The following is a 15559-nucleotide window of genomic DNA, read 5'->3' on the forward strand; positions in this document are numbered from 1 at the left end:
TTTAAAATCGGCAAGGTCCGGCGGCTGCCGGATCTTCCGCCGTGGATCCCTCCTGCGCATGCGCCGCCCGCATTGCGAGGGGAATATCTCCTAAACCGTACAGGTTTAGGAGATATTCTTTTTACCTACAGGTAAGCCTTGTTATAGGCTTACCTGTAGGTAAAAGTGAAAAATTAAGGTTTACAACCGCTTTAAGTTGGGTATTCCAGATTAGGTATCAATGATTAGAACCTCTTTAGGAGGTATGCAGGTTGAACCTCTCTTACTTAAGCCCTAGATATGTAGGATCTGGTCTTATCTTTGCTATTAAGACCCCTTTCACACTGAAGTGTTTTTACAGCGTTTTAGTGTTAAAAATAGCGCTATTAAAATGCTCATAAAACGCTCTCCATGCATCTCAATGGACCATTTCACACTGAGTCCTGCAAGCAGCATCTTTGGAGCAGCTTTTGGACGCTGAAAAAAATGCTCCAAAAACATCCCTCTCCATTGAAATGAATTGAAAGCGCTTTAAAAACGCCTTACCCTTTCACACCAAGGCGTTGCACTTGCAGGGCGTTGAGAAAAGTCCTGCAAGCAACATCTTTGGAGCAGCTTTTGGGTGCTGAAAAAAACGCTCCAAAAATGCCCCTCTCCATTGAAATGAATTGAAAGCACTGTAAAAACGCCTTGCCCTTTCACACTGAGGCACTGCAAAAACGCCCTAAAACTTTAGGGTCTTAGCGGTGCTTTACCAGCACATTGGGATTGCAGATGAGGCTTCGCTCAAATAACGCTCAAAAAACGCTAAAAAAAAACTAGAAAAAACGCTCCACTGTGAAAGGGGCCTAAGCGGTGTGATGTCAGCATGCCAAGATCAAAAGAGCTCTCTGTAATATGGTTGTAGATGCCTAGGAATCTGGAATGGAAGATTGCCCAATGATTTGAAATCAATTGTTTTACTGTAAGGAAAACAAACATAGACTTTACAGCTAATTTATCCAGAACTGGTCGGCCCAGCATATTAAACCCAAGAGCTGACTGATGCTAAAGGAAGTCTCCCAGAACCCCAAAATGTCATTACAGGGTGTTCAAGTAACTCTCGCAACTGTTGAGAACAAAGTGTATGCATCTACAAAAGGAAAGAGGTTGCATAAATTCAACCTGCATCAGAAGTGTGTCCAAAAAACTTTAGAGCACGATTACAGTTTGACATTGAACATACAGCCAAAGACATGGCTTTCTGAACAAGGATGATCTCAGGCATGTTCAGATTCTAGTCCAGTTCTATCTTACCAGATAGCTGTCACTGATCACCACAAATCCCAAGTGGCTGGGGCATTCCTCACAGCTCCATATATACAATCCTCCTGTATGCATGCAGCTGTGGGTGAGGAAATGCAATGGCCACTGATGGATGGTGGTGTGCAATGACAGATTCCTGGCAGGATAGCTCAGGTGGGTTTAGACTAGGATCCAAAACTGCCTGAGCTCATCTCTAATCAGTCAAAGATAGCGTTGTTTGGTTGCAGTAACAGTAACCATGTTTGGCACAAACTGAAGACTGTGTGATTGATTTACAAAGGGCAAATTGGCTGCTCACTTTGCAAGTGATTATCTTTTACTTTGCAAGGAAATTTTCACTTTGTAAAGAATACCCAATCATGTGCAAGGGCTGTGCTGTGTAATCTGCTTTAAGGGACCAGGCTGTGTATTATTATTATTTTTTGGGGTTACCACTTTAAAGTCCTGCCTGCCCTTAGCATGAGTTGGGATACTGGAAGACAGGGTCTGTAACCCACCATAGAAGGAAAAAAGCCATGAATGAAGAGAACCTCTGGTGCCTAGAAACAGCAATTCTGGGATACATAAAGTAAAGCAAAAAGTAAAAAAATATTGAAGTCAGCTTCTTCACAGCTAAGAAAAAATGTGAATACAGAAGAAAATTTGGAAGTGGAAAGATAGAAAAAAAAAAATGTTCAATAGAGAAAAATGGAAAACAGTCCTAGGGAAGACCAAAAAAAAAAGGACAGTGCAACTGAATATACAAAAGAGGGGGTGACTAAAGCGCTAGCCAATACTAACAAAGTGAGGGTGAGAAAATATGCAAACAAAATATACAATAAAAATTAATGCAGCTCAAATCTAAATTGTGCTAACAACAAATAAATCAGAATGAATAAAGTGAATGATGAGCGCAGAAATAAATGAAATGGTGCAGATACCACATCAAAATTGTGAACGATTATGTGATAAATATATAGATGAGATCCTCATATAGTAGAGGAACTGACACACAGAACACACCAATCACCACTAGACTAGTGGCAGCTGAAGTGTGCAATCAAGGGTGATAATACAATGAAGTGTCCAAAATAAGCCTCTGATGAAGTCACATGTCGTGACGTAACGCGTAAGGCACATCTAGACGTAACCGGAAGTGACGCGGCATCTCGTTTGTACCATCGTTGCTTGTCACTTCGCGTTGCTGTATTTTAAGTTTTCATGTTTGAACTATTTCATTCATCGATTGAAGTTTATTAAATTCCGTCTGGAAAATTCTTCACTATGGGAGCCTTTCTTTTCTTTTAAATTCCCTGTGATTGTATGGATACGGAGCGGCCATTTTTGTGAAGCCTGGAACCGCACACAGTGAGAAGGACACGTTTCTGGAGAGAGCTCATTTGCACTACAGTCGTCCATCGGAGAAGAGAGAAGATTGCAGGCATTCCATCTGAGGATCTCTATGCTGGTTTCCCATGTGGGGGAGGTAAGCGCTTTGTGAGCCCACCTGCCGTGTGGAAATTTTACATCACTCTGTATTGGATATAGTCCATCGCTCCCAGATTTTACACAGGGATCACTTCATTGCTGTCACTTGGGACACTTTTTATTTTATCTTTATTATTTATCATTATTTTGGACACTTCATTGTATTATCACCCTTGATTGCACACTTCAGCTGCCACTAGTCTAGTGGTGATTGGTGTGTTCTGTGTGTCAGTTCCTCTACTATATGAGGATCTCATCTATATATTTATCACATAATCGTTCACAATTTTGATGTGGTATCTGCAACTGAATATACATTTCAGAACCTTCAATTGAGTAATTAACAAACGATGAACATATTTTTATGCATTGTAGAAACAAATCTGACAAGATTTAATAAAGCAACCCTTTTCCTTTTGCCAATATTTACAGAAATGGCTGCCAAAAATATGATTTTTTTTAGCCTATAAAAAGTCACCAGTGCATGATCCATAAAAAGAATCTCTGCTAAAGTCTTTCCCCAGAGACACAGTTATTCTCCCTTAGATACTGTCCTTCCTTTTGCAAAGCACAGAAAAAAATGAAGCCATGTTATCAATTATAAAGGGCACATCACAGTAAATAGGACCCTGACTTCTGCCCAAGTCATTATAATGTCCCAGCCCTAATCTACTAAGCCCATTCTCTGACATTCAACTGTCAAATGCTAGACCTTTGGGGAACAGTAAGGACCCTAGCATTTGACTGTTAAGTGAGGGGAGAGAGGGGCAGAGATTTATTTTACCCACTTGGTGCCCATGCTATAGCCGAAAGACTGCTACAGTGCAGGATTAAATTGCCAGGAGGGCATACATGGATGCCCTCCTGTGCTCAAGCTGCCCCCCGCTCTGTGATCAGTCCCTTTACCACATGATCAGCTGTCAGCTAATCACATGATGTAAACAGAAGCTGGTAATCAGCTTTTTTTTTCTCTCACGCTGACAGCATTGCATGTTGTGCAATTGTCATTCAAAGTGCGACAACTGAAAATTGGCCTTAGCAGGAAGAGGGTGACCGTGCCCTGTGATGAAGTGGTTAAGACGCTGATCCAACTTGGATGCGACTTCCATTAAATTTGGTAGGCTGACATCAGATCCAAGTCGGACCAAAGTAATGCAGGAACCTTTCCAAAAGTCGGACCGGCACAAGTCAGACCAGTTAAGATAGCTCTCATTGGGAAACATACATTTTTACATTTCATGCGACTTTTGTTCTCAAACCCGGAGTGATTGTCGCACCAGTGTGAATCAGGCCCAACACTGATCTCAAGAAATTCAGACACTTTGCAAAATACTCGTGGTGTGCCTGCACATTTTACAAAGTGTCTGAATTCCTATAGTTCAGCTTTAATGTTTATGTAATAGTGTTTTTTTCCATTTGAATGTGTATTACCTATGCTATTATACTGTATCCAACATTATACCAATTATCCAGGCAATATTAATACACAGACCAGCATATTAAGCACATGCCAGAACTGCCAATCCTGATCTGGAACTGGTTCTAAAATCTCCTACCAGTTATCAATTGTCTCTACATTAAAGACCTAGAATATAAATAAAGTACCAGATATTGCTGCTTACTAGCGACCTTAGAAAACATTGATGATTTTGCTGCTGTTTGTGTTTTATCACTTTAAGTGGGCTGTTTTAGCCCAGGCCGCAATAAGAACTTGGTAAATGCAGAAAGGCAATGGAAAATAATTTGTACAACAGGTGTCTTACCCTTCTGAATTTACACCAACAAAGTGATGTCAAGACTGCAGATAAGTAGACACTTCTCCGTGATATATTATATCATTGGATGCCAAATCCATTAACTTTATTTCAAAATATTATTTTAAATAAAAGCTTGGGAACAACTGACCATTTCATTTCAGCAATAAATCTTTAAGGTCAATCAGTGTAAAAGGTAAAGGAGTGCAATAATTTATATTAGAATAAAATGTTTGATAATAAAACAAAACCAAGGTTGGTACTTTGCATATCGGTGAACTTAGTGGGGCTTCTATTTGTTACAAAGAAAGCCATTAACACCCTAAGACCCCTTTCACACTGGGGCGGTTTTCAGGCGCTTTTGGCCTAAAAATATCACCAGCAAAGCGCCTGAAAAATGCCTCCCCTGCAGCCCCAGTGTGAAAGTTCCAGTGCTTTCACACTGGGGCACTGCGCTGGCAGGACATTAGAAATAGTCCTGCATTAACAACTTGCCGACCAGCCGTCGCCGATTTACGGCGCAGGTCGGCTCCCCTGCGCGAGAGCACGTAGCTATACATCGGCTCTCGCACAGGCCACTAGGGGCACGTGCACGCCGCCCACTCGCCCCCGTGCCCGGCGGGCAGGATGGCCGCCGGGCACACGCGATCGCTCATTGCAGAGCGGGGACCGGGAGCTGTGTGTGTAAACACACAGCTCCCGGTCCTGTCAGGAAGAGAAATGCTGATCTTCTGTTCATACAATGTATAAACAGAAGATCAGTAATTTCCCCTAGTGAGGCCACCCCCCTACAGTTAGAACACACCCAGGGAACATGCTTAACCCCTTCCCCGCCCCCTAGTGTTAACTCCTTCACTGGCAGTGGCATTTTTATAGTAATTCAAAGCATTTTTATAGCACTGATCGCTATAAAAATGCCAATGGTCCCAAAAATGTGTCAAAAGTGTCCAAAGTGCCCTCCATAATGTCGCAGTACCGAAAAAAAAATCGCTGATCGCCGCCATTACTAGTAAAAAAAAATATTAATAAAAATGCCATAAAAATACCCCCTATTTTGTAAACGCTATAACTTTTGCGCAAACCAATCAATAAACGCTTATTGCGTTTTTTTTTTACGAAAAATATGTAGAAGAATACGTATCGTCCTAAACTGAGGAAATTTTTTTTTTTATATATATATTTTTGGGGGATATTTATTATAGCAAAAAGTAAAAAATATATATTTTTTTTCAGAATTGTCGCTCTATTTTTGTTTATAGCGCAAAAACTAAAAACCGTAGAGGTGATCAAATATTACCAAAAAAAAACTCTATTTGTGGGGAAAAAAGGACGCCAATATTGTTTGGGACGTCGCACCACCGCGCAATTGTCATTTAAAGCGACGCAGTGCCGAATCGCAAAAAGTGCTCTGGTTTTTGACCAGCAATATGGTCCGGGGGTTAAGTGGTTAATAACGCTTTATTAAGTTGTTATATTTCCAACACCAATTACAATAATTGTATAAACGAGAGATCTTGATACAGATATACATTCAGCTCTTAAGAAGGGAACGGAAACTTGGTACACTATTATATCCTTACTGTATAAGAATATGGTATTATGTTATTTTTGAATTAATTCTCACATAGCCATATCCAGATAATCTATGTATACAACACTATTTTGTTATGCTTTCCTTTCGAAACTCCAATAAAAGTGTTTGTATAAAAAAAAGTCCTGCAAGCAGCATCTTTCGGGCGGTGGAGGAGCAGTGTATACACCGCTCCTGTCCATTGAAATCAATAGGCAGCCCTACCGAAGCGCCTGCAAAACGATTCAGCAGCGACACTTTGCGGGCACTTTTAACCCTTTATTCGGCAGCTAGCGGGGGTTAAAAGCGCCCACCACCTGCCCCAGTGTGAAAGTGCACTAATTGTTTTTGGATCCGTACTGTACTTGTGGCAAATAAAAATACAGAAACAGATATTTGCAAAGTTACCAAACCCCAGCCATGAAGAACAAACATGATGTTCTAAAAATCTTCATCTATTTATGTGCACATTTAATTATAGGCTCTACAAAAGCTGCCTGCTTCCAGCACTTACTGCTTTTAATTGTTCCAATACTTAGATCCGTAGTGGAGCAATTACCTGAACTTTGAATTTGTTATTTTAGCCCATAAATACTCTTTTAATCTGCCACGAAGTAGCAATCAGGTTTTATGTTTTAAGAAGTCGTTATTGAGCATGTAGAAATACAATATCAAAAAGAAGACAAATGGATGCACATGTCGATCTTGAAATAACAACTTGTCTTATAAGCAGAGCAGGTAAGGGGAGAACATATAACATGTACACCAAGAGATAGTATTTAACCTCCCTGGCGGTATGATTCTGTCTGGAATTACGTACCAAAAGCGGTACAATTATTTTGCAAGGAAATTTGGCGTTTTATACTGTAGGCCTGTAATTCTTAGGAATAACTCACTTAAATCTGACCAAACAAGAGTCTAATAGGCATCCCGGGTATGATTATTTTTTTTAAAACAAAATTATAAATTATAATATAATAAATAATTATTATAAATAATTATAACAAATAATAATATAATTATAATAAAAATTATTCAATAATGTAATCAACTTAAAATCACTGAAATTTGCTCAGTTGCAGAATTGTCGCTGTCATTATTTATTTTTTTTATGACGAATTTCCCCACAAATCGCTATCGCACATTTCTGCAAGTGATTATAATTTATTATCGCTGTTTTCTAGCTGATCTAAAAACATTTTTGACATAAAGGGACACTTTTGGACAATCTACAGTTTTTAGGCAGAAATGACATTTTTTATTATATAAAAGTACATGTAGGGCACTGGGCAGACAAGGGGGGTGTGTATTTATTACATACAGTACTGTAATCTATAAGATTACAGTATACTGTATGTAAAGTGTTTGTTTACTTTTTTGAATTTGGCGCCGTTCTCCGCTCCCGTGCGTCGTAACGTCGCAGGGAACGGAGATCGGCGGCACACGGGGACTGTGAATCGAGCGAGGAGGTCCCGCTCGCTCACACAGCGGGGTGGCATCGCTGGATCCAGGGACAAGGTGAGTAATTTGCCTGTGGATCCAGCGAAAGGTAAGCCGCGCCGCTGCACATCCACCCCGAGCGTGACTCGGGGATACCGATTTTAGCATTGAAAACCAACCCCGAGTCACGCTCGGGTTTACCGCCAGGGAGGTTAACAACACAGTGTCATTACATCAATATGAAACAAGTGCATATGTCAGAGCATAGGTGTGTGCAGCCTATTGCATTAGGGTGTGGACCCCAAAGCTCAAACACACAAATATATTTATATACACACACACTCTAATAAATACATGTAAACAAACATTTTATAATGTATTAAAACATGGACAGTGTCAGCAAAGCAGTGGATGTGTCAGTAGGGCAGAGGTTGGTGTCAGCAGGACTGTGGATAATGTCAGTCAGTTAAGCAGAGGACAGTGTATTTTTTTTTTACAGGTATTGTTTATTTTTTACAATAGTATTCAATTGTTTTACAATTTTTTTTAGGGGTCCCATTAGGCGGCTTTGGTTAAATATCAGGGGTCTAAATGGATCTCTGATTTCTCACTTCTAGAAATGGACGAAGGACAGAGATTCCCCAGTATCTTTCTCTGCAGCCTCAGCTGCACTGGATAGTGAATGCATGGACATTGTTCTGTACTGAGTGGCTTCCTGTTCATTCACAAACTGAAGCAACACAGTTTATTATGCTTCAGATTTAAATGAACACAGCGGGTTTGATTTACTAAAACTGGAGAGTGCAAAATCTGGTGCAGCTCTGCATAGTAACCAATGAGCTTCCTGGTATTTTTGCCAAAGCTTAATTGAACAAGCTGAAGTTAGATGTTATATGGCTACCTTGCACAGCTAAACCAGTATGACGGAAGAGTTCCAGTGTCTTGTGATATTAAGTTTAGCTGAGAGGAGAATATGAACAATAATAGTTCTAGAAGATGGAGGAAATAGTATCTATATTGAGTTGGAGAAGGGCTAATTCAAAAAGGAAGAACGGTAGAGCTGTAAATTCAGAAATTTGTTTGAAACCCTGATTCCAATGCAAGCTTAGAGACTTACAATACCACAAAATATGAATGAGGGAAACTAGAGAGCCATAACCCCTTCAACATTGAGGAGAGTTGGTGTGTGAGTATTTAGAAAGTTTGTAGAATGTACTATGCCATTATGTATTATCTTTAGCATTAATTGCCAGTGGTCAACACAAAGGGTAGGGCTATAAGACATCCTGATAGCAGTTTGCGATGTGGTATCGTGGAAATATTGTCTAGAGGCCAATAGAAGGAGCAGTGGCTCCGAGCGTGTAGCCCAATCAGCCTTTGTTCTCCCTGTCTGACCCTCCTCCCGGGAGTGTTCCTCGGAAGTAATCACGTGACCTGTCACGTGACCCGTGAGGCTGGAACAGGCCTCATCCTGATGGCCACAGGACAAGCCTGAAGACTCCACACATTCTGCTATCTTCACTTCTAAGCAGCCCATAGATCAGGGACAAGGACTACAGGATGTTACAGATGAGCCTTCTTTCCTTACCTTCTTGTAAGTGTGTTTTGTACAATGAGTCATTAAAAGAACTTCTTTAATACTGCACTTAGGTGGCGCTTCCTTTCTCTACCCCTCTTTTGTTTACCACAGAGTCAGCTCTCTGAGGACAGCAGCCGCCATTGAACAGCCAAATCACCTGCATTTTTAACCATTGAACTATGAATCCTACTATACCCTTCAAGCGAGAGTTGAAAGCTCTCATTTTGAAGGGTTACAATATGGGTATCCTTAACCAAAAAGAAAAAGAACATATAATCCCTCTAGCACCGAGGCTACCGGTGATGTATATTTTACCAAAAATACACAAAACCCTGTTAAACCCTCCGGGGAGGCCCATCATCGGTGGTATTGACTCCATAACCTCAAGAATAGGCAAGTATATTGATTTTTACTTGCAACCACTGGTGATGGGCACCCCCTCATTTCTAAAAGACACTAAACATGTCATAAATCTCCTTGACAGCATTGAGTGGAAACCCACCTATATGCTGGTCACAGCAGATGTGGCATCATTGTATACGTCCATCTCCCACCATATAGGGCATGAAGCAGTTCAATATTTTTTGTCACAGAATTCCCCTTTAACTAATACACACTGTAGATTTTTGATGGAGTTATTCGATTTTGCTATGGAGCATAATCACTTTTGGCATACTGGTACCCACTACAGACAAATAAAGGGTGTGGCCATGGGGGCCAAATTTGCCCCCAGTATGGCCAACCTTTTTATGTCCAAGTGGGAGGAGGACATTATACTCCTCGATAGATCACCAAATCAAATTTTTTGGAGAAGATTTATCGATGACGTTTTGTGTATTTGGGATGGCGATGGGGACTCGGTTGATTCATTCATCTCCATCCTTAATTCCAACGATAGGGGCATTGTCCTGACCCACGAAAAAAGCTCTAGCAAGATTTACTTCTTGGACCTAGATATTTCCATCGTTGAGGGCAGGATTGTCACATCGACATTCTTTAAACCCACAGATAGAAATGGTTACATACCACTTGATTCATGTCACCATCCTTCATGGTTGAAAGCGGTCCCTAAGGGCCAATTTTTGCGTCTCAGACGAAATTGCACGGACCTCAATGAATTCTATAGAGAAGCAGAGATTCTAAAATCCAGATTTCTAGCTAAAGGCTATGATGGGGCAAACCTTGATCTTACTATCAGAGAAGTGGGCCATAGAGATCGTTGCAGCCTCTTGGTTGACAAACCACCAGAGGCCATCATTAGGGAAGATTTCGGCCTGGCTTTTATAACAACCTTTTCAAGCCAGCACTGGGCCATTAAAAGAATCATCAAAAAGCACTGGCCAGTCATTAAGAATGACAGGATACTGGGCCCTCTTCTAACTACTAACCCTAGAGTTCTTTTCAGGGGTGCCCCAAACCTCAGACACTCATTGGCACCCAATGTGTTAGATATCCCGTCCCAACCTATGTTTTTTGGTGACTTTAAAAAAAATGCAGGGCCTGCAAAATCAATGCCCTTCAAGGAAGACGATACACAGATTTTACTTCTACAGGCACTGGTAAAACCTACCCAATTAAAACTTTCATAACCTGTAGTACTAAATGCGTAGTGTACCTTCTAAGGCCCCATACACACGAGAGGATTTATCCGCAGATACGGTCCAGCGGACCGTATCCGCGGATAAATCCTCTCGAGGATTTCAGAAGATTTCTATGCGATGGCGTGTACACACCATCGCATTGAAATCCGCGCTGAAATCCTCTGCCGATGACGTGTCGCGCCGTCGCCGCTATTATGACGCGGCGACGGGCGCGACGCTGTCATATAAGGAATTCCACGCATGCGTCAAATCATTACGACGCGTGCGGGGAATCCCTTTGGACGGATGGATCCGGTAAGTCTGTACAGACGAGCGGATCCATCTGTTGGAATGGATTCCAGCAGATGGATTTGTTGAGCATGTCAGCAAATATCCATCTGCTGGAAATCCATCCCAGGGGAGATTTATCCGCGGAAAAATATCCGACAGAGTGTACACACCATAGAATCTATCCGCAGAAACCCATTTGATGGGATTTATCTGCGGATAGATTCTATGGTGTGTATGGGGCCTGAGGTGCACCTGTGGGTTAGAATACGTGGGACGCACCACGCGTAAAGTACAGGTCAGATGGGGGGAACACATCACCAATATCCTGGCAGGATTTGACAAACATAATGTGTCCAAGCATTACGACTTAAAACACAGCAAGGACCCCAAGGGGACTGTTTTCATAGCCTTGGAGAAATATGTTCCCCATTGGAGAGGTAGTAATAGCAAAAGATCAATCTCCAGGGCCGAAACTAACTGGATACATAAGTTGAGCTGTCATGTACCTGGGGGACTCAACGTTGAGTGGGACATCAACTGCTTCATAAACAACAGCTGAGGGTCTCACTCACGTTTGAGTTAACCCCAAAACCCAGAGTTTATTTCATTATCTACTCTCTTTTATTTTTTTATTATATTAATGTTTTTTTCCTTATTTATAGTGTTTATTGTACTTTTACCACTATATGGTATTTGGGTTGTTTACTCTCTACGGCACTCTGTGTAGGACATTTAATCTCCATGGCATTTTGTGTTTATTTATACCCCCATATTTGCATTTTTATGCTTATATTTTTTATACTCATATTTTTATGCTTATATTCTGCTCAAAAAGAGTATTAAATATCCACACTTATGCTGAAACTGTTCACTAAGCTAAAAAGCTTAATTCCACAACAAGGAATATACCTCTATATATAACATTAGGACCAATGGGAATCCTTCGGTTAATACCCCTTTTTTACCACAAGATGGCACAATGATTTCCATTTATAATTGAGTGGACATATCAGCTTATTATTCTTTGAGCGGTAATACGCTTTTTTACCACAAGATGGCATGATGATTCCCAGTCATAATAAAGGGGTTATATCAGCCTATCATATGCTCCCTTTCACTCCTGCCTCCATCCAATGAGTTAGCCCCACTCATCTTCTGGGCTGTTAAATAGCGTGTGCGCAATGGCGTACGTGTGCTCCTGATGATGTCATTACGACGAAACGATCGTCGGGCAGACACACTCGCATTGCGCATGCGCTAAACGGCCTTAGGCGGTCTGACATTCATACAGAGCTTTTTTTATCCTTGCAAGGACTTTTGTACTACTCTCTATGAATGAGAGTATTTTTATGCTGTTCAACTTTTATCTTTTAAATAAATCCCCTCGTTTTTTACGCCTACACTATGGGATTGTCCTTTTCTTTTTCCCTACATGGTGTTTGTTAAACACACGCTCACACACATCAATGCAAGTTCTATCTGGAAGCAGTGGTTAACCCTATGAGGAGCTGTGGATTTCACCTTCTAACTTCTGGAGAGATGTGGATTCGTTCCTGACACCTGAAAGGATCACAACCTCCTGCTATGCCTGTTTAGACTACTCCTGAAAGGGATTAGTCACAGGCTTTCTGGTAAGCCTTCATTCTTACTGGTGTTGGGTCACTGATGTCTGAATCTCCCTCCTTTCTCACCTGTGGATCTCCTAATTGGACTTTTAGTGCTTGCATTTTTCATCATCTGAATTGGAAGGAGTTAATTACTCCCTGCTCTTTTCTGTGGACTCTATTTGTTTTGCACCTCATATGCTGAATTGGTTACTTCAATTTAAACTGTTTTTATCTGTTGAGATATATACAGGTATTTTGACACTTGTCGCTCAGTGCTACATTGTTGGCACAGTGTTACAATAACCTATGCATTTATAGATTTTGTGCACTCATATATTGAATTAAGTTTCAAATGATTTTTTATCACTTATAGTTTAACACTGTTTATACTTGTTGCTTTATACATTGATTTATAAGGTATATGTTGTTGTCCAGCGCTACACTGTTTTTGCACATTTTTTTTTACACTTTATTTCTAAGTTGTCGTGTTTAGCAGCAGGACGTCCCTCCCAGGACCTTATCTTAATTGTTTCACTAATATATATATATTTTTTTCGCTAAGCGCAAATTTTTCCCTTCCTTTTAACCAATGACTGCCTGTTACTATTATTTCTAATGGACTAATCACCATACCCCTACCTATACATGTACTTTGTATCTGCGCTGACAGTTACCTCTCCTAATGGACACCTAATGAATCACTTGGGAGTGTGCCCGCAAGGTAACCCCCTTGGGAGAGCGCTACACCCAGGGGGTTATCTGATGCGGGGAGGAGCCACGAGAGCCGCCGCGGGACCCCAGAACAGGAGGATCGGGGCTGCACAGTGGAGGCAAGTATGACATGTTTGTTATTTAAAAAAAAAAAAAAAGATCCTTTACAATCACATTAACATTGCACATAAAGGTACGGACTGTTGTTTCATGTTTTAATTTGTTTGACATACACATTTTGTTTTTTCTTGTCCAGTGTTTTTGTGTTTGCTGCTTATTTTTTTTGCCATTTATATAAGTTACACTGTACTAAATTATTTTATCTAGAAAAAAGGGTTTGGCGAGGCACGTTGACTGTTTATAATATTGTGTCAATATGTCATGTGTAACAATTAGTGTATGCATAGCCAACAATTTTAATTTTTGGTTTTGGATTTGTGAACTGTTAAAACCTTTCAGGTTATTTATATATATTTTTTTGTTCTCTGTATAGCACCGAGAAGGTTGAACTGTATGGACTATTTTCTCAGCCTTACCGACTATGTAACTTCCTGTCCTATAAGCACAACAAGGTGTTAGAAAAAATCTCCCAAAAGAGGAAATGACCTCTTAGACAACTGCCATGTCCCCTTTTATAAGGTTTCCTCTCTATTCTTGTTCTCGGGACAACTCTCTGTTAATGGTCACAAGTATGAAAAAAGGGTTAATGTCTAACCATGACACTGACAGCAAGAAAAAAGCTGACAAAGTCTAACCCTTTTCACTTTAATCTTACCTCTACATATGCTTTGAAGGAAAGTTGCTTCTCCATCAGATTATTGATCTCGTTTTAAGCCACAGTATGTCACAGGTATTTCTTTATCTGTACTTGGGCTTATAAATAAAAAAAATAATTCATGCTGCCAGGAGCTGGTAGAAAAAAATACCTCTAAGTGCCTATAAGCTTGCGTTTTTTGACTTGTGTTTTGACGCGTTTACATGTGTAAAGTGTTTAGACGTGTTTGAGCATAAATTTGTTCTATTGGCCGGAATATTTATGTATTCTAGCCACTAGAATATATTAATTCACATAAGCACACATTTTTGTGTGCGTTTATGAGTGTTTGCATGGGGGGGAAAAAAAACACTTTGCAGGAACGTGGCATTTTTTCTTCCACTGAACGCTGCACATAAAACACTCTAAAATGCCTGCATGTGCATGGGCACATTGGTTAACATGCAGTTGCGTTCAAAGGTGTAATGCAAAAAAAAAAACAGCAGGGGTTCTCAACCTGGGGGTCGGGACCCCTCGGGGGTCAAATAACGATTTGCCAGGGGTCACCGAATCCTGGGCTGTTCCTGAAGCCCGCTCCACTCTCCCAGCATTTTTGTGACTGCCCACTTAGTTCACAGCATGGCTGAGGGGCAGAGACTAGAGGTCATCTGACTGGTGAGGAACGTGAAGTGGGAGGGGCTGGAGGAGACAGTATCTCCTGATTTGGGCATAGGTGTCACTGCTGCGAGATACAACAAAGTTGGAGACACATTGAGTAACACTACCTGTGATTTATAGTTGCCATTAAAATGCCCCACTACAGTTCTCAGATCAGCAGATGACCTTGATCAAGAGCACCTAAGTTGGCTGATCAGAACTCCCCCCAGCATTGCCACTCATCTCAAACCCCTGCCAGCACTGCCACTCATCCCAACTCCCCGCCAGCATTGCCACTCATCTCATTTCCCCCCAACAAGGAGTAAGAGAAGGAATAAAAATAGAGACTACATGAAAGGGAGTGGAAAAGAGGGGGAGGAAGAAAGAAAGAGAGAAACAATAAGAGAAAGAACAAGAAAGATTGCTAGAGAGAGGGATGGGAAAAAAGAAATTAGGATAGACAGAGAAAAAAGGGAAAGAAAGGAGATCAAAGAGAAAGTGTGGTATATCCTAAAATGTACCATAAGGGGATTTAATACAGTACGAGTGAAGAGACTCGCTAAATGTCCATGGGTTAGGGGCACAAATTACTTTTCTTGCCTTGGGTGCTTACAACCCACGCTACGAAAATAATTTTACCGTTAGGGGTCCCCACAACATGGGAAACTTTATCAAGGGGTCACAGCACTAGAAGGTTGAGAACCATTGCCTTACCCTACCTGCCACAAAGAAGCATGCAGCGGCCATGACCTTCCAGTTAAACTCTTTAGAACAGTCACAATAAATCAGCCATTGCTACCCTGCAAATCATGCGGTCAGCAAGGGCAATCATTCATATTACTCTCAGACCAGGTATGTTTTACAG

General features: G+C 40.9%; 1 protein-coding gene across 1 annotated transcript in view; it reads right to left on the minus strand.

Moving 5' to 3' along the window:
* STK39 (serine/threonine kinase 39) overlaps positions 1-15559 on the minus strand; it is a 446908-nt gene that overhangs the window by 106849 nt on the left and 324500 nt on the right. The window lies entirely within an intron of this gene.

This window comes from Rana temporaria, chromosome 6, assembly GCF_905171775.1.
Source record: "Rana temporaria chromosome 6, aRanTem1.1, whole genome shotgun sequence".
Taxonomy (NCBI): Eukaryota; Metazoa; Chordata; class Amphibia; order Anura; family Ranidae; genus Rana; species Rana temporaria.